The sequence below is a fragment of the Bombina bombina genome, chromosome 2 (genome assembly GCF_027579735.1).
Source record: "Bombina bombina isolate aBomBom1 chromosome 2, aBomBom1.pri, whole genome shotgun sequence".
Lineage (NCBI taxonomy): Eukaryota > Metazoa > Chordata > Amphibia > Anura > Bombinatoridae > Bombina > Bombina bombina.
The window spans coordinates 1,217,291,283-1,217,299,692 of NC_069500.1; the positions used below are offsets into that span (position 1 = coordinate 1,217,291,283).

An 8,410-nucleotide genomic window follows, 5' to 3' on the forward strand; every position below is an offset into this window, starting at 1 on the left:
AATGTTACCTATATGAACACATGAACTAATGCTCTCTAGTGGTCAAAATGCATTCAGATTAGAGGCAGTCTTCAATGTCCAAGAAATTAGCATATGAATCTCCTAGAATTAGCTTTCAACTAAGAATAGGAATAGAACAAAGCAAAATTGGTGATAAAAGTAAATTGGAAAGTTGTTTAAAAGTACATTCCCTATTTAAATCATGAAAGTTCTTTTGGACTTGACTGTCCCTTTAACTAAATATTAAGCTCAAAAAAAATTCAGTGCATAATGTCTAGACATGTGCGTTTCGTTTCGGACAAATTCAAACGCATCTGAATTTCCGAATCGGCACATCCCGAAAAAATTACGAAAATGAATAAATCTGTTTCTGAATTTTCGGATCCATTATTCATATTCAGATTTGTCATTGTTCCTACCTAAACCGCAGTTCCCCAGCACTAACTAAACCTATTAATCCCTAAACCGCACCCCCACATCGCCAACACTAACTAAACCTATTAACCCTAAACCACCGTTCAGAAACATCGCCGGCACAAACTAAAACTCAACCCCCCCCCCACATCGATGCCACTAAATAAAGCTATTAACCCCTAAATCACCACCCCACATCACCAACACTAACTAAACCTATTAACCCCTAAACCGCCGTTTACAAACATCGCCAATACTAACTAAACCTATTAACCCCTAAACCTCCGGCACTCACATCGCAACAACCTAAATTAAACTATATTAACCCCTAAACCTAACACCCCCTAACTAAACCTAACCCTAAACCTAACATCCCCTAACTTTAACATAATTAAAATATAACTAAATTAAAGTTACAATTATTAACTAAATCTAAATACAAAGTAACTTACAAATGTTTTGACGGCCCGAATCGAAACAATTTTTTTGTTTGTGCACAAGTCTTATAATGTTTCTTTAAGTATGCGCCAAGAGCAGATAGCCTAAACTGTCCTCCACAATAGAATGGCCCTAGACTGTTAGCTGCTGAAGGAGGAGTTTGCACATGCGTGTGCTTAAAGTGACAGTATAATCAAAAAACAAAATTTTTGCTGATCTGATAAATTATTTTCTTTCCTGGCATGGAGAGTCCACAACTCCATTCTAATTACTAGTGGGAATTCAAATCCTGGCCACCAGGAGGAACACCCTAGCAAAAGCTTTAAGTATCCCTCCCACAACACCCAGTCATTGAGCCAAGAGAATACAAAAAGAGAAGATACCAAGGGTATAGAGGTGCCTGAAGTTTAGAAAAACAATAAGCCGTCCTATTTAGACAAGGGCGGGTCGTGGACTCTCCATGCCAGGAAAGAAAAGAATTTATCAAGTAAGCATAAATTTTGTTTTCTTTCCAATGGCATGGAGAGTCCACAAATACATTCTAATTACTAGTGGGAACCAATACCCAAGCTAGAGGACACAGAATTGAAAGGGAGGAAGAAACAAGACAGGCGGAGCGAAAATGAGGGCACCATCGCTTGAAAAACATATCTCCCAAAGGAAGCCGCAGCTGAGGCAAAAACCTTGAATTTTGTAGAATTAAGAAAAGAAAATGTAATGAGGATCAAGTGACCGCCTTGCAAACTTGCTCCACAGAAGCCTCGTCTTTAAATGCCCTAAAGAAGAAAACAGCCCTAGTATAAAAAGCAGTAATCCACTCAGGAGGCTGATGCCTGGCTGTCTTATAGGCCAACCGAAAGATACTCCTCAACCAAAAGGTATGAGTAGTGGACGTGGCTTTCAGACCCTTGCAATTGCTAACAAAAATTACAAAAGGGGCAAAAAAGATTTACGGAAATCTTTAGAAGCCTGAAAATGTAATTTTAGAGCACAAACTAAATCCAGGATGATTAACAGACGTTCTTTCTGAGAAGAAGGATTAGGACACAAAGAAGGAACGACAATTTCAAATGAAATTGCAGTCCAAAACCACCGTAGAAAGAAATCCCATTTTGGTAGAAAGGACTGCCTTATCTGCATGAAAAATAAGATAAAGGAGGCTCAAACTGTAGAACCAAAAGGTCTGAGATTCTACAAGCAGAAAAAATAGCTAGTAAAGAAAAACTATCCCGACAACAAGCTAATAACAGACTAAACATCTGGCAGATCGGCCAGACAAGTATGCAACAGAGCAGAAATCTGACCTTTGAGAGAACAGACCGACAAAACCTTTCTCCAGACCTTCTTGGAGAAAATATGGGGTATACTCGCTTTATGCCAAAGTAAACCCCGAGATTCGCACCAGTAAAGGTATGTGCACCCAACCTTAAGAAAAATATGAGGAACTGGCTTACGAGCCTGGATCAAGGAATCAATAACCCTTTAAAAAAAATAAAAATTTGCAGACAAACCTAGGCCTTCAATCTCCATGCAGTCAGCTTCAGATAATCTAGATTTGGGTGAAGAATTACCGAAGCCAGCTCCTGATATGGGCTATCACACGAGGAAGGAGGACAAACAGAGGAACTGCTTGCAGATCTCCTGACCTGGATCCATATCTGGGAAGCTTGGAGATTAGACGAGAAGCCATCAGAACCCTAGAGAGAAACATCTGCCTGCTCAGGGATCTACCTCCCAGATGCCCGCACCTGTGAGAGTAAAGCATAAATGTGGCAGTTGTGAGACTCCGCCCACTGAAGGATTTGAGTCACCTCCTCCATCGCTAAGGAACTCCATGTTCCTCCCTGATGGTTCAAATACACCACCAAAGAGAATTTATCCGATTGAAATCCAATAAACCGGACAGAACTCAGATGGAACAAGGTTATCAGGGCAGTGTATATAGCTCTCAACTCTATATAATTATAGGGAGGACAGACTCCAACTGAGTCCAGATTCCTTGATGGACCCCAAACTGCTGCCCAGAGTGGAAAGTAAGCACGCAATCCCCCACCACCATAAAATTGTGCAGTCGAGTTTCCCACATGTGGGGAAATTGCAGAGGTCAGCGGACTCGGAGTGCAATGAACTAGCCTCGCCCTGGGAGAGCCACCTTAGTGATTATGGCGAAGACTCCCCTGCCAGGTAAGTATAAGTCTGGAATCTGTAGTAATACTCTCCCAGGAAGGTCTCAAGAAGCAAGTGGCCTTGGAACAGGTGGTCCTAAACAAGCAACCAGAGCAGAGAGACTCTCGTTGGTTAGTCTAGGACAATCCTCTGATAGAGGTCTGAGTGGTACCCAATTCCAGGGAGAGAAACCGTTACCCAAGTCAAGTAGAAAAACATAATTTATGCTTATGTACCAAACAAACAAAGGAGCCTGGCTAACAGAAAGGATACTTTCACAAATCTTCACCAACCTCTCGGTTCAGGGACATCCATGAAGGGAAAACACACACCGGTCAGTATACTAAAAACAGGATCTTTATTGGAGTGGATAAAAACAAAGTAGGAGACAAGGCTCCATTAAACAGGAGAAAAGGCTACAGCTTGACTGACTGCAGACATGTTTCGCGTGTGTCTACACGCTTGTTCACTGCTGTCTGTCAGCTGTACAATTTGCCTCTATTTAAAGAGGCCTGTCTCAATTAAAATCAAATTTGCATTTAACCCTTTCCCTTCTAGTTTGATTGATGGTACACAGAGTCAGATGAGAAACAAAGTCAGATACTAAGATCATATACATATAAATAGTTAACACTGGAAAGACTAAGAAAAACTCTATATGGGTAAATATTGGATGTTTTAAGGCTGTATAAGGTTAAAGAGCTCTTAATATTTTCTACAAATATACCTGATTGATGAATTCTTACTTGGATTTATTAAATAAATAAATTAACATCGCTCTCCTTATTAATACCATTAGGGTGACTGGTTTTTAACTCAAAAATCCACTTTGCTTCCTTGAAATTGAGTCTATATTCCCTGTTACCCCCTCTTTTATGTTTCTTCACATAATCAATTGCCTGTATACAAAGCAATGAGGCATCCCCCTGATGCATATTTTTAAAATGTCTTGAGACCGGTGTATCCCTGTCTGGGTCCTCAATGTCTCGTATATGTTCTAGAGCCCTATCTTTGACACAACGTTTCGTTCTACCAACGTATTGGATCTGGCACCCCCTACAGGTCAGGAGATATATGACATGTGTTGATTTACAATTTAGACTAAATTTAATGTCATATTCACGGCCTGTTACTGTAGACTTAAATTTGGTTCCCTCTTTTATGTAGTCACATGTTTTACATCTCTGTGCTTTGCATTTGAAGAACCCTAATCTATTAGGTAACCATGTTTTTTTATGTACAAAGGGTAAATCAGATGGGGCTACCATATTCCCAATGGTGAGACCCTTTCTTGATACAAATTTGCAGCCTTCTCTTGTGAAGCTGTAGCCTTTTCTCCTGTTTAATGGAGCCTTGTCTCCTACTTTGTTTTTATCCACTCCAATAAAGATCCTGTTTTTAGTATACTGACCGGTGTGTGTTTTCCCTTCATGGATGTCCCTGAACCGAGAGGTTGGTGAAGATTTGTGAAAGTATCCTTTCTGTTAGCCAGGCTCCTTTGTTTGTTTGGTACATACGTCATAAGTGTACGCCGGAAGCGGAGGCGTTAGGACCAGAGCTCCAGGAAGCATCACCGGACGAAGGACATGTGCCTACGCTGAAGCGAACGCAACCTGAATGCACGGATCTCTGGAAGTGGTAAGCGCCAACCTTCTTTTCTCTTTTGTTTGCTGTGATTTATTCGCTTGGTTGGTGGCAGCAGGACCACGGGGGATCGTAAATATATGTGCAGGTTTTATATAGCGTTTATGACATGTGCGAGGCTGAAGCAGTCCGTGAACATTACAGCGCATAAGGGGTCACATCCGTACAATTGAAGTGGTAACAAGTCTTATTGAAGAATTTATATATTTGTTCTGTACATAAAGTCTTATAAGGGATACACACAATTAACCGGTCATAACTAACAGGTGTAGTTTGTGTTAAACATTTGGAGTGGGATACACAGGATATACTTACAATGTCAGAACCTACAGATCATACAGATGCCTTTGTACTTAAGGATCTTGCAGCATCTATAGATACATACGATGAGGATGTGGATGACATATTTCAAGAAAATAATAACACACTAGATGGACTTTTCTTTCAAATTGATGAATTGAGACGTAAAGACATCAAGCTGGAATTGGATATAAAAACCTTTTTACTGTATCTGAAACAGAAAAGAATACCAAGAGGACTAAGAATCAAAAAATTTCCTTCCTTCCTAGTGACTGATACGGACTTTGTACAAAAGTGGAATAAAATCTTAGATGACTGTTCTTTTGCCCTTATGGAACTAATAATAACATTGAAAAAACAGCAAAGATTGGACTCTATTAAATACATTAAGACTGTACAATTGGATTTGCAAAAATTCCAGACAGACAAGGAGTTTCCCTCATATGATAAAAAATTTGAGGAGAATATGAGTAAATTTACAAAAGAACTATGGGAGTTTAAAAAGCAAAAATTGTCTAGGGATAAAAGGGATTACGAATTCAATAAAGTTTACAGGTGGCAAAGCACAGGGAGGAATGCACGTCATGTGAATCAGTTTAATAAAAATAAGGCAGATATACAGCCTAAGAAAAATGCAAAAAAAGTGCACTTTGCAGAAACTGATTATGATGTGGATTCCTCAGACCATGATTCCAATGAAGACCCTATTGAAACAACAGTAATATCAGCACTAGATGTACCCATACAGGTAGAAGACACTATGTCAAAAAACGAATTGCGCACAGACAGCAAGACAAAAAGAAAAAAACAAGGAGGGGCAGTAGGGGGAGAGGGAAATATAAAGACAGGGAAAACCAGGTATCAGACTCGCACACAATCAAGGAAATACATATGAAAAATGTAGTCAACATTTCAAAGTATGAATTAACAGAAATTGAAAAGGAAGTTCTAAGTTTAGGGCTTAGTTTTACCCCCACGGCCCACTTTGATCTGTTCGGCACCATCCATGATGTTAACAAATTTGTCAGGAAATTGACCCTGAAACAACATTTCTCTGGGTCCATGGATGGTGCTGAACAGACCAATCATATAACACCTTTAAAGCAGAATTTGGAAAAGGATACATTAACATTTAATGAACAATGTCTGGTTATGGACATGACAATGTTACTTGATACTAACTCTGATATAGAGACCACAGACACGGTACTAACTTTTAAACCAAGTATGCAGAAAAGCATTTTCTATCCTGTAAATAGCAGAAGCAAAAGCATAGATATATTTCAGCGCACAGTGGAACAAAAACTAATAAAATTGTCTGAAAATCTGACCTCCCAAAAATCATCAAAAAGTCAATATCTACACAATCTTACACTGACACAGAAAGGAGCTCTAAACAAACTAAAATGCAATCATGATATAGTGATTAAAGAATCAGACAAAGGTGGGAATGTAGTGGTCATGGACCGTGGGTATTACATCTCAGAAGCCCTAAGACAATTAAATGACCCAGAAATCTATACCAAATTAACCTTTAATCCCACACAAAAATTTAGAGTTAAATTGGAAGATATTTTGCAACTAGGCAAACAAGCAGGTGCATTCAAGGAAACTTATTTTGACACTTTACTCCCGCCTACTCCACTCACGCCCATTTTCTATTTTGTTCCTAAACTACATAAGGACAACCTAAATCCCCCCGGTAGACCCATCATATCGGGGGTGGGCTCCCTTCTCGAACCATTATCTGAATTGGTTGATTGTTATCTACAACCATTAGTGGGGACACTAATGAGTTACATCAGAGACTCAACCCAGGTATTAAATAAAGTAAATCAAATTAAGTGGCAGGAATCCTATAGGTTTCTTACAATTGATGTTACATCTTTGTACACTTCCATTCCACACCACCTAGGTCTGACGGCAGTATCTTATTTTCTGAATAATTTTTCTAACTATAGCAAAGATATTATTTATTTTTTACTTACAGCTATAGAATTTTTGTTACAACATAATTTTTTCATCTTTGAGGGGGACTGCTATCTCCAGAGGCGTGGCACTGCCATGGGGGCAAAATTTGCCCCCTCCTATGCCAACCTGTTCATGGGTTGGTGGGAGGCGTGCCACGTCTATGGAGATGGCAATCCTCTAAAGGAACATTTTGTATACTATGGAAGGTACATTGATGACTTGTCGGTGGTGTGGAATGGAGATGAAACATCCATACAAAATTTCATCAGGAATATCAATTCCAATGATATGAATTTAAAATTCACAGCAGAGTATAACAGGACCACCATTAAATTCTTGGATTTGGAGTTGGTGGTGGATCCAGAAGCAAATATAATAAATACTACAGTATATAGGAAACCCACAGGTGGCAACACAATTTTAAATTATAAATCGTGTCACCCTAGACATGTCAAGAAGGCAATTCCAAAAGGTCAGTTCCTGAGAACCAGACGAATATGTTCAAATGAACAAAACTATGATACTCAATGCAAAATCTTGGAAAATAGATTAATAGAAAGAGGGTATCCAGAGCCACTATTAAAAAGAACAAAAGAGGAGGTAGATCGAATACCTAGGGAAAATCTCTTAAAATACAAAAACCAGCACGGAGACAAATACAAAAAGGGAAAAATTACAAAAAATAAAATTGTCTTTAGCACCCCCTACAGTCTGGAGTTCAATAAAATTTGCAACATTATAAAGGAGAGTTTACCCATCTTAGCTGTAGACTCAGGTTTAGAAGAGATCACAAGAGAAGGCTGCAAATTTGTATCAAGAAAGGGTCTCACCATTGGGAATATGGTAGCCCCATCTGATTTACCCTTTGTACATAAAAAAACATGGTTACCTAATAGATTAGGGTTCTTCAAATGCAAAGCACAGAGATGTAAAACATGTGACTACATAAAAGAGGGAACCAAATTTAAGTCTACAGTAACAGGCCGTGAATATGACATTAAATTTAGTCTAAATTGTAAATCAACACATGTCATATATCTCCTGACCTGTAGGGGGTGCCAGATCCAATACGTTGGTAGAACGAAACGTTGTGTCAAAGATAGGGCTCTAGAACATATACGAGACATTGAGGACCCAGACAGGGATACACCGGTCTCAAGACATTTTAAAAATATGCATCAGGGGGATGCCTCATTGCTTTGTATACAGGCAATTGATTATGTGAAGAAACATAAAAGAGGGGGTAACAGGGAATATAGACTCAATTTCAAGGAAGCAAAGTGGATTTTTGAGTTAAAAACCAGTCACCCTAATGGTATTAATAAGGAGAGCGATGTTAATTTATTTATTTAATAAATCCAAGTAAGAATTCATCAATCAGGTATATTTGTAGAAAATATTAAGAGCTCTTTAACCTTATACAGCCTTAAAACATCCAATATTTACCCATATAGAGTTTTTCTTAGTCTTTCCAGTG

The 8,410-nt window shown here is 38.8% G+C and overlaps 1 non-coding gene across 1 annotated transcript; it reads right to left on the bottom strand.

The window, feature by feature from the left end:
• Window positions 1-2,876: 2,876 nt before the first annotated feature.
• On the bottom strand, window positions 2,877-3,044 carry LOC128650561 (U1 spliceosomal RNA). The gene has a single exon (XR_008400855.1). It is a non-coding gene; the product is annotated as a U1 spliceosomal RNA (small nuclear RNA).
• Between the last annotated feature and the right edge of the window lie 5,366 nt (window positions 3,045-8,410).